This window comes from Lonchura striata, chromosome 12 (assembly GCF_046129695.1).
Source record: "Lonchura striata isolate bLonStr1 chromosome 12, bLonStr1.mat, whole genome shotgun sequence".
In the NCBI taxonomy this organism is placed as follows: Eukaryota; Metazoa; Chordata; class Aves; order Passeriformes; family Estrildidae; genus Lonchura; species Lonchura striata.
In genome coordinates this window covers 21540763-21557510 of record NC_134614.1, presented here as the reverse complement: position 1 = coordinate 21557510, position 16748 = coordinate 21540763, and the positions used below count along the sequence as shown (strand labels likewise).

Here is a 16748-nt window from a genome sequence, read left to right as displayed (position 1 = left end):
CTTGCAGGATCTCTCAGCTCACAACAGCACATTCAAACAGCACCTGGTGGATTAATTTCTTTGATAGAACTCGTCCCACTAATGATTTGGTGTTTTTTAGGAGTAGGAGTCTAACCAGGAAAGGACAATAGAAACTTGTTATAAAACACTGAGCACATCACCACCAGAATATGGTCACAAGATTCCTGCTCTGTTTTCATTCCCATGCTGCTCCCACACTCTGTGCTGGGACATCAATTTTCATTTTCCATGATTTAGGGTCGTTATAGGGTGGGCTTTGTGCTAGCAAAGAACCCATGATCTGTGACAAAACTGAATTTCTACTTTACTGGACAAATATACCAAAAGAAATTGTGGCATCTTGGTGGGTTGCTAAGCAACCAAGAGCTCCAGTGTCACTTGTTTGTGATCAATTCAAGTCATTCACAGGGCTCTGAAGCAGCAGCTCAGGAATTCCAACAAAATCTGTGCCTTGGGAAAGCATGAGGGACTTCCTGACACACAATAACACTTTCTTTCCCCTAAGATAAACTTTGTAGATGTTCTTTTGATCTGTGTGATATGTTAATCCATTATTCTTAACATGCTGCTAATGGGAAAAGCTATAATTAACTAAGTACAGCATTGTACTGCAAGCAAGATAAACCGATCTAATTAGTAGTGTTTAAAGTAGTCCCTGTCCTCTCCCACTGGGGAAAGGAGCAGATCCTTTCTGATCACAGGAGCAACTGTCCCCGGCATCGTTTTTATGTAAAGAATAAATTCCTTTTTGTTCCAATTTTTTTCTCCCAAAGAGAAGCAATAAAGTAAATTTTTACTGGCAAACGAGGTGGCCCCAGTCCAAGCCACTCGAGGTACACATCCAAGCCGTGAATAATGTAATCTTTCATTTAAATGAAGGCTGATCTGTTGGCTTTCTTGGGGCAAAGAAGTGGACTGTTATATTTTCACTCATGAAGTTTAATTACTGAAGTAACTCATCCTGAATGCCCACAATAACTGCACTCAGTGAGTTAAAAGTATATTGCTGAAGTACAGTCTTTTTATTTCATCCCATCCCTATTTTGATGAAAATCAATAATAAACAGGAAGAGTTTAGAAACAAATTCATTTCCAAGCTGTGTGCTGCATATGGCAAAATTTCAGCTTCTTGATTGCTGGCAGGTGGTTTTTTTGCTAAAGATATTTAATGATAATTTCATATACACTGGGCAATATCTCTAAAGAAATTACCTTCTGCAAATCTCGGTGTCCTATCCTGTGCATGTCATTTTAAAATCACATGATCTGGACTTGTAGTTCCTCTGCAAGCCAGACTCCACCGGCAGCAGATGCTCAGCCTCAATGAGCACCAGAAACTGGTGACCCAGAATTTCCTAATTTTTAATGACCCATTGAGAGAGGAGCTTATTTGGTTCGGTGGGTTTTTTTTTTTTTGTTTGTTTGTTTGTTTGTTTTTTTTTTAACACAAAGAAAATTTACTACTTTTAAGCAAGAGAGAAGTGTTATCACAGCAGGAGTTGTGCACTCTGCTGTTTCATATCAGAAGATAAGCAGAGGCACGTGGGTAGCAATGGCCACAGGATGGCAAGCACAGCTCCAACAAGGTAATATTTCACGTTTATAAATGGCAAAAAAACCCCATATTAATTTAAATTACAGCTTTTCACCTCCTCTCCTTTCCTCCTTATAAAGAAGGAGGAAAGGTATGTAAAGGTAGGTATCTAAAGTCATAATATTTATTATTTATGGCTTGTGGAATGTGATTTGGGGGAGCTACACAGCACATATCAACTCGGTCACACCAAACAAACCCTTGCCAAGGACACAGAAATGCCACCTGTCACCGCTCTGGTCAAACTTGCCAAAACTGCAATTCAGACAAAATGTAGTAGTGCTGAACACCTGTACATAATCCAACAAAACACAGTTTAGTTCCTTTCTACACCAAAAGAAGCCAAGTATCCCTAAGGATGGAAGCGGCAGATGCAAAGCCCACGTACATTGGCCGTGTCTGACTACGGGAAAAATTCTGTTTTCTGCTCCTTGGGCTGCGTTGCCAAGCTCCCCGATGCTCTCTGATCGTGCAACACAAATCGATAACACACAGCCCAGACACCGAGCCTCGGCCGTTCCAGCAGCTCTCCTGCCCTGCAGCACATCGCTTCCCCGGCAAAAAATAATAATAAAAAAAAAAACCACCCTGGGGATCTCGCTAATTATTTAGGAACTGCAGCAAAACCACCCCAAAATCGTTTGGAAAGCACAAACAGGTGTTCGCCGAGATGCTGGACATCCGGGCTCGCAAACTTGAGGCCACCTAAAGGAACACGAGACTGACCTGCCAGCCCCTAAAACAACACGGGACTGACCTGCCAGCCCCTAAAACACGGGACTGACCTGCCAGTCCCTAAAACAACACGGGACTGACCTGCCAGCCCCCCAAAGCGACAAGGGACTGACCTGCCAGCCCCCCAAAGCGACAGGGGACTGACCTGCCAGTCCCTAAAACAACACGGGACTGACCTGCCAGCCCCTAAAGCGACACGGGACTGACCTGCCAGCCCCCTAAAGCGACACGGGACTGACCTGCCAGCCCCCTAAAGCGACACGGGACTGACCTGCCAGCCCCCCCAAAGCAACAGGGGACTGACCCGCCAGCCCCCAGCCGAGCCCCCGGCCGGTAGCTCTGTCCCCCAGACCCTCCGGTCTGTCCCCCAGACCCTCCTCTCTGTCCCCCGGACCCTCCTCTCTGTCCCCCGGACCCTCCACGCTGTCCCCCCGGACCCTCCACGTTGTCCCCCGGACCCTCCACGCTGTCCCCCGGACCCTCTGCTCTGTCCCCGTCCCCGTGGCTCTGTCCCTTCGCCCGTGGCTCTGTCCCCCGGTCCCTCCGCGCTGTCCCCCGGCTCCGCAGAGCTCCGCATCCCCGAAACTTCCCGCGGGCAGCGGCTCCTCCGCCCGGGGACCCGAGTGCGGCTCCCCGAGAACCCCCGGAGCCCCGCTCGCCCCCGGACCAGGCTGAGCCCGGCTCCGCTTCCTCCCCGCTCCGCAGCAGAGCCGGTGTTCAAATCAATGACCACAATTAAAGAGCGCTTTGGGAGCCGGGGCGGCGGCAGGGCAGCCCCCCGGGCGGACACCCCCGACCCTCCCCGGTCCCTCCGCCGTACCTTGAGCCCGGCCGGGCGGAGGGGTCCCGGCGGCTCCGCAGCCCCGTCCCGGCGCTCCGAATTAATCGCTCCACCCCGAAAAAAAAAAAAAAAAAAGGGGGGGGAGGTAGTGGAGGAGGGAAGGAGGGGGAGCGGAAAAACCCAACGCAACCACCCCAAAGCCAGCCCCGCTCCACACCCACGAGGAGGGAGAGGGTCCCTCCGTGACTGGCATCGCTATCTCCTCCGGCGGAGCTTGCAGGGAGCCATGGCAACGAGCCCCCGCGCTCCCCGCAGCCTCCCCCGGGGCACAGCCACCCCCGCCCCGGCCCCGGCCCCGCTCCGGGTCCCACCTGCCCGATCCGAGCCCCCCCGGCCGGAGCCGGCTGCCAGCGCACCTCCGCGCCCGCTGGTCGGGATGCAGGGAGGGAGAAGAGCCGGGAGCGAGGGGAGCCCCTGCCCGCCCCCAGCCCGGTGGGGCTGTCCCACAGCCGGGCAGGTGCCGGGGAGGGTCCCCAGGGCCGGCCAGCCCAGCAGCGGGGCGGGAGGAGGAGAACGGGATGGCAGAACCGAGGGCGCTGCCCCGCCGGAGCAGGGATGCTCTCGCTCCCTCGGGCAGCGGCTCCGCCAAAATCCAGGCAAGGAGGAGCGGGGAAGGGACGGTCCCCGCCTGGTCTCACCCCTCCCTCGGGTGGAGAATTGTCGCTGCTTTTCAGGGGAAAGGATGAAGACTGAGAAAACCGCAACTGGGTTTCTCCCTTCCCCCATCTCCCACTACTAAACCCTCATGTACCAAATCATCCCAACACCAAACCTCGGAAAACCCTCTTCCCACAGATTTTTTTGTGGGTTTTTTTGGGGTTGTTTGTTTTTCTTTTTGGGTATTTTTTGGTGTTTTTTTTTGTTTTGTTTTGTTTGGTTTTTTTTTTTTTTGGGGGGGGGGGGGGATGGGGTTTTTTTTTGTGTTTTTTGTTTAATTGCAAATGCTGTCCTGTGTGCTGTAGATGACCACAGCACCAGCTCAGGTTCACGTCGTGTGCGCTTGAGCACCCGGACTCTCCCTGGGTGCTTCATGCTCCCAGCCCTGTGAGGAATGGGCTAAATATTTAAGTGATTGGTAAAGACAGTCGTCACAAATCTGCCAGTCATTGTCTTAAGCACTCCATCCCGAGAGGTGGGGAAGGTCAGACACAATCATTTTCATGAGGGCTCGGACTCCTCAGACATTTCTGTCTCGCTGCTGACCTTTGGTGCTTTTCTTTTCCCTGAGCCTTGCCTAATGCAGTGAACAATAATCATAAAGCAACATTCACGGACATTAAACCATAAACCCACCCTACCGAATCACAGTGGCACTCCCGGGGATTATTAGCATTTGGGTTAAAGATTTTTGGGACAGTGGCAATTGGAATTCATGGATGCAGTGGCCAACTGGTGTTGTTTATCTCCTGCAGATTTAAGTAGGTGAGCTTGCCTTTTGGATGAGAAGTAAATAATTAATGATGGCAGCGAAAGAAAAAATATCTGAAAAGTAGAAGGGAAAAGGGCAGAACAGTTTAATGTATTTGTTAAGTAAATGAAAAACAGTTCAAACAACGATAAGTTTGCAGTTATGCAAAGTCAGGCAATTAATAGATAGCATTTTTATATTCAACCATGCATGAGTGAACCAGCACCAGTATAAATGCATGGAGCAGAGCATGGAAAGCTGCTGAGGAAGCTCTGCAGTTGGGCAGATTTCCGTGTGGCAAATACCCAGCCCAGAGCACACCAGAGGACTGGGAATCCTCCCTTTGGATCCTGCCTTCCATGCCAGATCCTGAATTGAGCCACTGTTCCATCCCAAGACAGTAAAATGTTATATTTACAGCACATTGCTTTCCAAAGCAACCAACAGCTAAGCAACAGACCTGTGCCCTGTGAGCGGAAACTCGGGAAATAAATGGACAAGGAGGCAGCTCCAGGGGAATGTCTGAGGGCTGCCCGTGGATTGAAAAGCCATTTGACCCAGTACCCACGAGCCAGCAGAGATTCACTCCAATCCAGAGGTTTGGAGATTCACTGGAGCCTTGGCAATAACTCAAATGCCAAGGGTGGGAAGCTGCTTGTCTGGAGGCAGAGATAAGAGAGCTGGGAAAGCCAGGGAGAGCTGGCATTGTCCCTCGTGCCACTGCCAGGAGGATGGAAAGTGGAGCCAGTGACTCTCACCCTGTTGGAACCCTGGCTGCTGAGATTTTTAGACTGTGTTGAAAGGCACAGAAACCCTCAAGAGAATATTACATTTGACTTGAGGCCGTGGAGAAGCTTCCAGAATTGATTAACAGGACTGGGATTACAGGTATGTAGTTCGAATAGAAGTGTGTAATATCATATGGTGGAAAACTTAGAGTTTAAGGTTTTAAAATACAGCAATATATATGGAGCTAAAATGGAGGTTTTAGGGTGGTGGCTGGTCCTTCTTCACCTTCTTCTTCATGGGTTTGGGTAGTATTTTGTAATTGGACAGAAAAGTCCACATTGTGCGGCATGGGTGATTAATTATTGAATTAAAAGTAAAAATAATTTGTGTGTCATTTCTTAATTAGAAAGTTTTTCCTTAAAAGACCTTGTAGAGAGAGCTATGAGGCCATTTTGTAGCTTGTGAGTGAAGTGCAGAACTCACAGCTTGTAAGACTGTAATATAGATAAGAAATAACAAAAACCTGAGTCCAAACACTGCCCCACCAATGCTGGGCTCCACCTGGGATACCTCAGGAGTTTCCAGGTTGATTTTTGCAGGGCTCTGGCAGAAAGAAGAGAGGCACCAATTTAATGACCTGCAGGCTTGCAAAATGCAGCCTCCCCTTAGACCTTCATCTCCCTGCTCAGCTGGCTTTAGATCCTCCCTGCCAATGGGATTTCCCCAAGGTCTTCCCCCATGTTCAGGTTTGAGGCCACACTATGGAAAGCATCAAATGGTTTTAATTTTTCACACAGAAACACGCACAAAGTTTTTCTTCTGCTAGGAAACCAGCTGATGGCAAAGCCCAAGTACAGCAGCTTCCCCCGTGCTGCTCCACAGTTGCAAAATAAAATAAAATGTGTTCCTGTTAATAATGATAATAACATGGCACTAGCTAAATCTATTTGAGAATAGGGTTTGCCTTAAGTAAAGTGTAAATAGACATAATCAATCGTGCCTCACATTTCACTGGGCTATGAAATGGGGCAAATGTCATGGCACTTAAGTCTTCACCAAACAAAAATAAAGACAGAGAAGCTCAGTGTGGTCCTCTCTGTGTCTCACAAAACTGTTCTTTATTTTGGGATTTCCTGCTGAAAATCAAGGGGCCTTTTCATCAGACCCTCTGCTTGATGTGAGAATGAGAGAGCAGCACTGCTGGAAACACTGGAAAAAAATTAATTCTCTCTAGGTTGGTACTGATCACATATTTAAAATACATGCTAAATGCATAATATTGTCTGAAATCAAGTGCTAGAGAACCCCCTCAGAATATTTACCTCAGGCACTGTCTGAAGGAGTCAGAAGGAACAGCAGGTGGGTTTTGCCAATCCCAGCTGTAACTTGTTACCTGATTCCCTGAATGTTCTCCCTCAAGACCATCTTAAACCCAGTTCCAGAGTCTGGTGGCAGGCTCAGAAGATTCCCAGTCCTGCTCTAAATGCCATTTAAGACACGTGAAATACTCAGGACAAAAGAACAGATTGGCCAGATTTTCTGTGGAGGAAATTAAATTGCTTGTAATTGCCAGCACATATCCCATCAGCAGTGCTCGTCAATAAAGATGCTGTAATTTTCTGAATAGGTAAATATGCAAAAAGGGGAATGTATTTGAATATAAAGAACCACAATTTGATATGGACTAAAAAATAAAGCTTCTGGGAATCTAGTTTGGTCCTGGACAAATTAAGTGGCTAAAATAATTGACATGATGCCATGTAAATTTTGAAAGGATGCCCTGCTGCAACGTTTTGCAGTATTTTCCTTAACTTTTGAATTTTTAGAGTATTGAAGTTATACCAGCTGAGATGCAGCTTGAGAAGCACTGAGCTGTTTTGGGAGCTTGGAGTTCACAGTAGATTTGGACCATTAAGGGAAAAACACAGAGACAAGGTGATGCACATCCTGCTAATGGTTTATTAAACACAGATCTGAGTGATCTGATTGTAAACACTCCTCATCAACACTTAGCTTTGAAATGCTGAAAGCTGGATGGGTCCAGAGAGAAACTCCAGGCATGCCAGAAAATTCTCATTTATCCCTTCCTAATGAGAGTCCGGGAGAAATCCACGTGATCTAATTTAAAGAGAACTGAAGGAACTACCACTTTTCACAGTTCAAAGCAGTCCCAGGAATTCAGGCTTGGAAGAAGCTGGAGTGAAATGTTGGGACTTTTTTTTTTCCCTAATCTGATTTTTTTTTAAGGCTGGGTAACTTTATGACTACTAATAACATTTGTAACTATGCAAGCTAAGATAATAACAATGGTAATCAAATCTCATGCTTCAGGGCATAAATTGATTGCTTGGAGGGGTTATGGAGAAATTTCTGGTTTTCCCACCACCGAGTCCATGATTTCACAACTGACTAAGTGCATTACAAGGGGGGGAATTTGCTACTGCAGCCAGACAATTGATCTGATCTGTAATAACAAATCTGACACCAAAATACAGCGAGCTGCCTGTCTGCTGTGCAAACACAAAGAGATTTAAGCTCAAATTCAGGGAAATATTTGGTTCTTATTTTCCAGTTGGTTTCCTACAGTCCTTCTGAAAGAAAGCAGCAAAATCTAGGTTGAAAACAAATCAAAGAAAACCAAACAACTCCACAATATTTAAGAGCAGGAACGTAGCAGTGCAGCTGAAAGATCATTTAGGGAATGGGGCTCATCCACAGGTTCAGGTCCAAAGATCAGGATGGAAAACAATTCACAGAGTGGGCTGACTCGTGTATCCTATGGCCAACCACATATTTCCATATGTTTCCATCAAAAAAGGAGGTCGTGGTGCCTTTTCCTTGAAAAACAGGCACAGCAGGAGATGAGAGAGCTCAGCCTGGAGATGAGGATTTAGGTTTAATTCCCAGCTGGACCAGCAAGCTCCACACAAGTTTGTACTCTGCTTCAGGACAGACAGACCGAGCTCTGGAGAACATTTCATCCAGCAGAAAAGAATTGAAGAGTCCCTTGAGCCAAGCTGGGGCAAAACTGGGCCCCACTTTTGTTACAGAATTTATGGAAGGATGGTTTGAGCTGCAGTGATGCCACAACAGAGTATTCCTGATTTTCCATAGAATCCCAGAATGGTTTGGGTTGGAAGGGACTTAGAGCTCATCCACTCCATGGGCAGGGACACTTTTCACTATCCCAAGGTGCTCCAAGCCCTGTCCGAGCAAGCCTGGGACATTTCCAGGGATCCAGGGGCAGCCACAGCTTCTCTGCACCTCTCAGGACAGGATAGGAGAGCAGCCCCCGTCCAGGGCTCTGCCATGCAGAGGAACGAGGACATTTATTAGGAAAAGTGAGTGCACCTCACAAAAACAGCTGTGTGAAAACACATCTTTGGTCTCTGCAAGAACTGGCACAAAGCCCAGGAGCAGGGAGCTGCAATATTTGGAGAAATGGAAGCGTGACTCACGTCAGGACAACGGCATCGATCTCATTCCTTTGTGGAAGAGATGAAAGGGGCCCAGGAATAAAGATTTCCTATTCCTGAACAAAAGCTGCTGCTCACTGGACAAAACCTCAGCAGCAAGGTCCTGCAGTGGTTCTGATCCCTGCCCAGTGTGGAGGTGGGATTTGGAGAGTGGAGCCTTTTCCTGGGTAATCCATGAGCACAGTGGTGTTGTTGCAGTGATGTGGGTGAGACCTACTGCTCACCAACTGCTGAATAAAATGCTTTGTGGCAATTTTTCTTTTCTTTCTACCTGTCAAGGTCAACTGACATAAATTCCACATAATTTCGACTGCAAAAAACCCTATGCTGATACAACACAGAAAAAATAAAGGCAAGGATTGTAAAGAAATGGTTTGTGCACATTTTTAGCTGGGAATCAAACCCGTTTGGATTGCAGTAACAGAGGACATTTGCAGAATTACTGTAGCTACCTTTGAAACTGAAAAGTCACAGTTGTGAACATAAACTGCTAAACCAGAATTACCAGGCACCCCCTCCCAAATCGTGCAGACATGTGGACAGGATGATTGCCTTGGGCTTCATTTGGTTTTTATGAGAGGAGAGGAAATGGCCCTGATCTCCTCAGACAGGGACCAACAGTGGGCTTGGCTAATGCTGTCATTTGTATTCTCCCATTTTTTATGTCCATGGAGCTGATTTTATTACAATGACCTGCATTAAAATCCACACAAAAGCCCCCAAAACAATAGATGGGTGTTTGCTGAACCAGTTGGTGCTGCCTGTGTTCTTTTACCAATTTAATGTGACTGGTGGCTCGCAGCGTGTTCAATAGGTCACCTGCATCAGCAATTTCAGCCCAGACAATTTGCCTCTAAATACTACAAGCTATGATACACATTTTCCAATTACAACTCAGACTGCTTTTAAATTCCACCAGACAGACAAAGTTATAGAAGTCTAGAGGTCTCAGGAAAAACAGCATACAAATAATTCAATATTAAAGCAATTTTTTTTGCACAGTCAGGCTATGAGCAGTTATACAAAATTATTATGCAAGCAGGGAAGTGATAGCTTGACCAGCACCGTGAGGCTTCTTTAAAAATATTGGCAATTCTCACATAACAGAGCACATAAATGATTTATCCTTCTTCAGTGTCCTTCAGACAAGACATTCAATGAGAAAAAAAAAGTCTCGTAATGGAAATATCAAATAGAATAATTGGGAAAACACTGTTAAAAAAGCAAACCCTTCTACCTTTTATACATATGTATAAATTCATGTTATGGGAAATCAAGAAATTTTATTAAAAATAAGAATTACCCAGTAAATACTGAAAATGTTGTCACTAAGGCACAATGATGAGTGTGGTCAAAATTATATCCATGCAAGAATGAAAGTAAGGATTTAAAGTCCTGGGGATTACCCAATATTCAGAATTATATTTGTAATGAATGATAATATATAGTAATAATTTCAATAGACTGTGCAGGCAGTCTAGCATTATTTTTTTCAGTATTTAAATAAACAAAATATAAATACTTCCAAAACTTTCAGATCAAATCTAAGAATAAATTAGGTGGTGCAGGGTGACTTTAGCCCCTTGGTCAGCTGGCTGTGAGCAAGCAGGAGATTTTTCCAGAGTATCCAGAAAATGCAACAAGGAATGCAAGTCATGGGATTTGGATCCCTACAGAGATCCTACACTCTGAGTGGGACATAAATCAGAGGGATTTCAAAGCCACAGGTTTAACCTTGTCTGTTTGTGGGCTACAAAATCCAAAACGGAATGAGTAGAGAATATGAAATAGGTGTAAAAAGTCTCTATTGCTTTTGTATTTTATGACTTTTTTTTTTTTTCAGTTAATGAAATGCTCTGCTTTGAAATATTTTGCTTTAGCAAAATTTTCATACTTGTGGTAAATCATTTGTGATGGGCCATGATGACACCAAGACCAGATATTTTTCTTTAAAATACTTTTTAGCTCGAGAAAAAGGATTGAATTGGGGATGTAGAACATGAGAAGCTCCTGTCAGCTGATCACAAAGGCTGATGCCCAGCAGTGGCAAAAGCCCAGCTCAGCACAAGATCCAGGCCAAGAGGAGCCTGCAATGAGCCAAGGATGCACAAAGGTGACCTCAAAAGAAAACCATTAATCCAAGTCCTGTCAACAAAAGGAAACTGGTTTTGAGACTTCCCTAACTCTGAAGTGGCTGCAGCTGAAGCAAAACCACATCTTGCTCCTGCTGCATTGTCCATGTTGCTGGAGCAGGAAAAATCCTGTTAGAGCAGCCACGTCCTGCTTGAGGAACTCAAAAATCTCCTCAGGGAGGTAATTTGCTCCCTCAGAAATCCACAGCAAAGAGAGATAGATGTAATCCTACAAATACATCCTTGTTTGGGTAATTCCAGCAGGGAGGGGAGGCAAAACCAGGGAAAAAAACCCTGTCAAATCCAACCTCCAAATCTGTCAAATCTCTGTGCAGAAGTACACACTTTATTTAATGATTTAGAATTTCCATGAAGTCCAAGCAGAGCTGACTTCCAGCTCCTTGAAGTGAATCTGGCTCTGACACTTCCCATCAGCTGGAAGTTCAACCTGAATCCTTTTCTAAGTGTCTCTATCATCTCTAACAGCTCCCAGATTCCAGCTTTGGTGAATCTGAACTCTCAGTCCTTCTGCCACCTGCCTTTTTTGCTGGGCTCACAGGAGTTTCTCTGGAGAGCACACTAAAGCACTGAAATGCACACCAGAAAGAACATTTTAAAAGTGTCCTGCCTCCTTTGGGAGCTAAATGCACATGTAACACAAATGGGTCGTTGTGGGAATCCAGAGCATCCCTCTGGCTGCCCTGGCAGGTCTGGGACCCTGGCAGGGGTCAGGAACCCCCCTGGACAGAGCCCCCAGAGACACTGGCTGTGATCTCTGGCCATGGAAAAGAGTTTTCAATCTTACAGGATGAATTACCAGCTCTGAGTGTTTGATATCAGTAATAACTAAGTGTGGCACAGGTGCAAAAGTAAAATTTTAGGATTCTAGATGAGGGGTCCAAAGGGGACAAGCTGGAGGAAATTGGGTGTGCCTTGTCCTTTTTCTCCTTCTTCATGCCCTCCATGTCTCACTGTGGTGTTGGCATTTTTCTGTTGGTTCAGGCTGGGGACACACTGTCCAACGTAGGTGACAGATATTGGCACGTTCTTGTAAATGCAGCCCAGGGAGTTTCTGTATTTAATGTTTGTCACATCCCACTGAGGGCAGAGCCCCACACGCTGCCCTGCAGGACAGAGCTGGGCAGGGCAGCAGAACATGTGAGAGATAAACAGAATAAACAACCTGGAAACCAGCACAGACCAATTATGGCTTCTGCTTTGGCAGCGGGGCTGACAGACAGAGATCTTCTACCACCTCAGAATCATCAATACCTCAGATTCCGACAGGTAGCCACTGAAAAATGGCAGACCCAATAATCTACATTTAACTCCAAATTTCCCTGCCTGCTGTCAGAACCAAGCCCTCCCCAGGTCCATGGCACAGCCCTGCAGATAATCCACACTGAGGAGTCACACACATCCCTTAGAGAAGCAGCAGAAAAAGAAATCCCCATGCCAACACCCAACCTCTGGGCAGGAATGCAAGCCAGGCATCATTTTCCCAGGATGACAGTAATCACCACTGTACCAAAGGAACTTTTGTAAAAGGAATTGTTTCCAGACAGAGATATTCAATCCTCTGTAAAGCTCTGAACACTCAACTGTTGATGTTTCTCTTACCTTTGCTAAATGAGTTTCCTTCCCTGTGCCATCCAAAATACATTAAAAATCTTACATGTTTGCTTGGTGGGGGGATTAGGAAGGGTGAAGTTAGCATTCTCTTTCAAATTATAAATAAAACAAAAAAACTCTTTTGAATTTGACTTTTTCTGACTTTTCTGCCTGACTACATCTCATTCCAATCCAAATAGTTGCAGCATTCACTTGTTAATTATCTCCTAATTTGTAGGGGACTAAGGGACTGCATTTTCTCTTCTTGCAATAGTCAGTCATATAATCTTATACCTTTCTTGAAAATCAATTTGTTCTCCACCCTTACTGCCAAGAAATTGAACCGACTGAAAATTAAGAGAAGGATGTTAAATAATGCAGCTGCAGCAAAAGCAAAGCCAAAAACCCCTGACACAAACCACTGAGAAAGGAAATCCTTGTAAGCTAACCTGTCTCTTCCAAAGCTGGAGTAATCAGGGATGAAAAGACAAAATAAGACCTCAAAAATAAGCAGGTCCCTCTGATCAGAATTGTTTCACTCCTACAAGTTTTAATTCCACACGAAGATGCCTTTCTGCAGGCCCAGCAGTTGGAACACTACAGGGCCCTTAGGTGGAAAATTAGAATATAAAGGCAATTAACTGCCAATTAATCTTGTGAGGTCAATGGGAAACAGCCTGAATTGCTGTTTCCAGATGGGCAGAGGGACATGCTGGAATTTAATTTCTGCTGTCACCGCTGCTCTCTGGCACAGCTCCGAGCTCTCAAAACAAGGCTCTGGAACACCCATGAGCTGGCAAAATTTGGGGGCGTTTCAGCTTCTTCTGGTGCCAGACTGGAGATGTAATTCCACCCCACATGGATTTGGTTTTTCCCCCACTGTGCCACCCTTAGGTGACACTTTAGCGTGGCCTGAGAAAGTGTCACCATGTGTCCAAAGGTGACGTGTGGATTAAATTCACCAGAGAATGATTTGCTGTTTAATGTTATTTAAATTTCAGTGAAATATTCGCAGTGCTGGTTAAAAAGCTCTAAGATTTAGAAATATACTCCATTTTACAAGCAGGTTATGTTTAAAAGGAAGACAGTATTGACTTACCTGAAACACACTCTTAATGCTCCACATTGAAATGCAAAATGGGATAGGGAGTTGTGTTTATCACAAGCAGCTGAGAGAGAATAAAATTTTTAAAAAAATAATGTCTTCAAACTAAAAAAAAATCAAAAATCCCTGAAATATTCAAAGCAATGGCTGGAGGTGTGAATGCTGCCAGTGATTCATACACTGAGGAAGAAAAAAAACCCCAAAACCAGTGAGAAATACTTACACTTCAGTGTTTTGACTCACATTTTCTCATTAAAAGATGTTATTTGGACTTAAAACACTGAGCAAGCTGCAGCAGTGGATCTCTGGGGAGGGTTTTGAGGGCTGTGACAAGCCCAGAGCTGACAAAGCGTCCTTTAAACCAGGCCTAGATGTGGTCACAGACCACTCAGCCAAGGCTGGGTTTAAATACTGCTATAATAAAGCCAAGATAACCCCTGGGGGCACCTGTGATGGTTCCTAACCTATTAATTGACCAATGTAGCTCAAAATTGAGAAGTCTTAGATAGGAACTATGTTTTCTCTTTAAAATATGTTGTGTTTTAGCTCATTAGAAACTGATCATGACAAGGGTAGAGTCGAAATACAATATTTTTCCTACAGTTTTATGGCAAGTATTTATCCTTCAAGAGAAATAATTATCTTTGTCATAAGCATTAGTTCCTTTCATGGCCAGGGAATGTGTGTACCTCCCAGAAAATCTATTTTCCACCTCCACCAGAAAATCTAGTTTTGGTCCACCAAAGAAAATGAGGTAATTAGGTGGAAAAGTGGGAAGCCAGAGAGTTCCACTCACTCTGTGGGGTGACTGCAGTGGGATAAGCTGTGCAAGGCCATGGAGAAACTGCAAGTTCAGCCTGCAAAAGACAAGAGAAAGTAAAATATGGCTTAAAGTGTGATGAAGGGGATAAGGAAGCTTAGGGGTGTTTACGCTGATGAGGTTATTGGCTTGGAGTGCGACCCAAGGAGAGGATAAATGGATTTCTGCCACTCCAGGGCTCTGTCTGGGCTGGGAAGGACAATGAATTACAGGAATTTAATTGGCAGCTGCCTTTTCACCTGTGCTGAGTAAGTGCTCTCCGGAGTTATGGATGCCAGAAAGGGCAAAGACAAGCTGGAGTGGATAAAAAAAGACAGCTGAGTAAGAGAGGAGCATGTTTTGAGTGCTGGGATAAATCAGGAGTGATACCCCTGTGAGACTGGCATGCGCTGATCAGAATGAGACCCCTGCTCATTAAGTGAACAAGTCACTTCTGAACCAGGAGAAGAGCACCAAGCTGCCTTAAATTAAACCTGCTAGAGAGGCATCTTCACTGTCCAATTTGCACAGGCTTTGTTTTGCTTGCAGAGTAATTTATTATTATTTCTGTTGCAGTAATGACCAGGAGTTCAGCGTTGTGTGGGCTGTGTGCTCACTCCTGAGACAAGATCCAAAAATACAGAGATCAGGCAGGGGCTGGTGCAAGCAATGACAGTGGGATGGGGAATGTTGGCAATACAAATGTGTGTTTTATAGAATAAAGGTGGGGTTTGTTTTTTTTTTTTTTTTTTTTTTTTTAACCATGCTGCGATTCTGTTCTGTGATTCCATGATGCCCTTGGCACTCTGAAGGTCCTTGGGGCTCTCAGACACCTTTTGGGTGCTCTTTAAACACAGCTCAGGGTCCCCAAGGAGCACGGGGGGATTGAGTCTATTATTGCCCTGGGGAGAGGGGGGAAAGAGGATGCACAGCAGAAGGATAATGGGTAAAAATTAACTGAAAGAGCTGAAAGGCATCAGCCCCTCTGAGCTGCTCATTCCAGTTCCCACCTCGACAGAGCTGAAGTTTCCCTCAAGGGAGGTGGGAGGAGAAGGAATTCTCTGGGGTCTCCTCCCAGCCTGGGGGGGTTCAGGAGCCTAATGCCCCTCTGGAGCATCACTCCAACTGCATGCAGTTACCGAGTACTTCTCAGGTTTCTCCTCCTCTGTTGTTATGGAAACAGGCTGTCCAAGGGCTGCCGAGCTTCTGCATGCTGGATGTGCAAGGAGGGCAGGTAGACAGGGAATCCCTCTGTGCAGCTCCAAAGCTGAATAAAGAAGAGGATGTTATTTTGGAGATAGAGCTTTTGGCTTTCTGTGCTTATTTAATCTATCCCAGAGGCATTCCTAGGATGGCCATATCCGTAGGAATGGCTGCTGGTGTGAATTTCTGTACCCACCTGTTGGCATGTGCAGCATCACCCTGTGAATGAATGCCAGAGGTTTTGCCTGAGGGGATGCCTCATTACATCCAATTTTCCCTGGTGCACATTTTGTTAGGACATTCCTTATGTTTCTCCATTTGATTTTCTTAAATTTAATTTCATTCATTTCCTGAAGTTGCAGGATCAAAGACCTGAAGATATAAACCAGGATGACAGTGGTGATTTGGAGAAGGACACCTGAGGATATTCAACAACTCTCAGTGCTCTAAGGCTGGAGATAATAATTCCAAGTCTTATTTCATCTGGGGTAACATGCATCCTCTAAACCTCTGCTTCCAGTTCCTTGCTTGGCAGATCAGAGTGGTTTTTTGGGAGCTCCAGCCGCTGTGGAGTCAGTCTGATGTTCTGAGCCCGTGAGCCAAGGCAGTTTTCTCAGAAAGACTCAATGACTTCTTTCAGAGCTTGCAAGAGGCAGCTGGCAGACACATGGACTCGTGTGAGCAGGCCAGAAAAATGTGTCTGATTGCAAAAAGGGCAAAAGAGATGATTAATCTCCCCAAGGGCTTTCTAGCCCACCTTCTCTGCAGTCCATCCATGGAGCAGCTCCTCTCTGCTTCTCCCCAGTGCCCTGGGCTCGCTCGCCGCTCCCTCCCTCTTTATTCAGCTGCACAGTTTGCCTCAGACTGTTCAAAGGCCGTAAATCAGATTGCAAGGTTTAAGCAGAGAACAAAACCATCACAAGCCAATTCACAGAGCCTCGGCGGGAGACCCGAGGAAAGGCAAATTCCCGGCGCTCTTTCCCTAATGGAGCTCACACCTTTGTGTGGGAGCGAGATTGCGGCTCCCTCCTCGTAAGGAGCTCTTCAGCTCTCTGCTGAAGCTGCTAATCAATGCTCTGGGTAATGCCAGCCTG

General features: G+C 45.6%; 1 protein-coding gene across 5 annotated transcripts in view; it reads right to left on the bottom strand.

The window, feature by feature from the left end:
* Positions 1-3769, bottom strand: part of CHL1 (cell adhesion molecule L1 like) — a 140044-nt gene extending 136275 nt beyond the window's left edge. For 2 of the 5 annotated variants that reach the window (XM_031505903.2, XM_077786189.1), the window contains exon 1: positions 3171-3327. The gene's annotated coding sequence lies outside the window, so the exon portion shown is untranslated. Of the gene's footprint in view, positions 1-3170; positions 3328-3502 lie in introns of those variants that run through there. The other 3 variants (XM_077786188.1, XM_077786194.1, XM_077786193.1) reach the window with 3 other exon arrangements.
* Positions 3770-16748: the final 12979 nt, after the last annotated feature.